Source organism: Suncus etruscus, chromosome 1, assembly GCF_024139225.1.
Source record: "Suncus etruscus isolate mSunEtr1 chromosome 1, mSunEtr1.pri.cur, whole genome shotgun sequence".
Lineage (NCBI taxonomy): Eukaryota > Metazoa > Chordata > Mammalia > Eulipotyphla > Soricidae > Suncus > Suncus etruscus.
The window spans coordinates 76,214,857-76,216,119 of NC_064848.1; the positions used below are offsets into that span (position 1 = coordinate 76,214,857).

A 1,263-nucleotide genomic window follows, 5' to 3' on the forward strand; every position below is an offset into this window, starting at 1 on the left:
AGCAGTAAAGGATACAGTTCTGAAAATTCTAAACACCTACAGGGGAGATCTGGATAATACCAAACACTGCAGGACCTGGGCAACACTGCATTTTGGGGTCCTTGCTTTGAACTACTAGCTTGGTTTATTGGGAGCAGCTTGCGGACCACCACCTAAGAGACATCTTCTCTCTAATGGTAAGTAAAAGCAACATTAGATAATTATACAATTTTGTTTTTAAAGATACTTGCAAGATGGGTCATGTTTATAATTCAAAGCTAAAAATAAGGAAAAAAGTTGGGAATATTGTTGAAAATACATGAATAGTTGTGCTTGAATTTAATTGCATTTAAAAATGCATATCTGTGCTCACTTCAGCAGCACATCAACTAAAATTGAAATGATATGGAGAAAATTAGCATGGACATTGCACAAGGATGATAAAACTGTATGTATTTGATTATAAAAAATATAGCTTTTGGTTAAAGATAAAAATCAGAGAAATTATATAAAAGAACAAAATTTTACACAGTTTTAAAATCTTGATTGAACTGCTGTACACACAAATTTTAAATGCATGAAAATTTGTTAGTTTGAAAATATTCCACTGAAAAGTTAACAGTTCAGATAACTGCTATCTTAGTTTCACTAGAGGTTTGAAGAATAACATTATTAACATCTTATTCTCACCTTCTATGCTCTATAACTTACAAAATTGTTGGAAGTGTTATTCTCACCTCTGAGGTAAGAATTCATTAATGTGAAATCCCTTGTAGATTTGTTAAAAAGCAGTAGGACATTATTTAAAATAATAATTTTAAAAGCTTATTAATATGTATGTGTGAAGCAAAAAGTTACTTTAATATCAGCCTCTTTTGTTCAGAATAATTTGTTAATTAGAAATTTGATGCTATTATTTTTGCATATTAAAAACTAAATGATAGTGTTAGTCAAGGTTCCACACTGTGGAGAGGCTTCTCTGACCTACTCTTATCAAAACTCTTCAATCTTTGCAGTTTAAGTTGCTCTGTATTTTCCTAATATATGGCTTACATGCCAACAGTAATACAAAATGTTTTTGTCATTTAATATCTATTGTTATTTTAAGAGCATAAATTAATTTATTTAATGAGGATGATAAAGTTTGTAGTAGATGGCATTTCTCCTATTTTTAAAAGTAAGCTTAAGTCAAATATGAATTATTCCCCTAATATATAAAAACATAATGATTTTAACTTTGGGTTTTATCTTAGCTTCTCTTTACTTTTTTATACTTGTCTCTAT

The 1,263-nt window shown here is 29.3% G+C and overlaps 1 non-coding gene across 1 annotated transcript; it reads left to right on the forward strand.

The window, feature by feature from the left end:
• Window positions 1–344: 344 nt before the first annotated feature.
• LOC126029768 (U6 spliceosomal RNA) lies at window positions 345–452 on the forward strand. Its single transcript, XR_007503048.1, has one exon. It is a non-coding gene; the product is annotated as a U6 spliceosomal RNA (small nuclear RNA).
• Window positions 453–1,263: the final 811 nt, after the last annotated feature.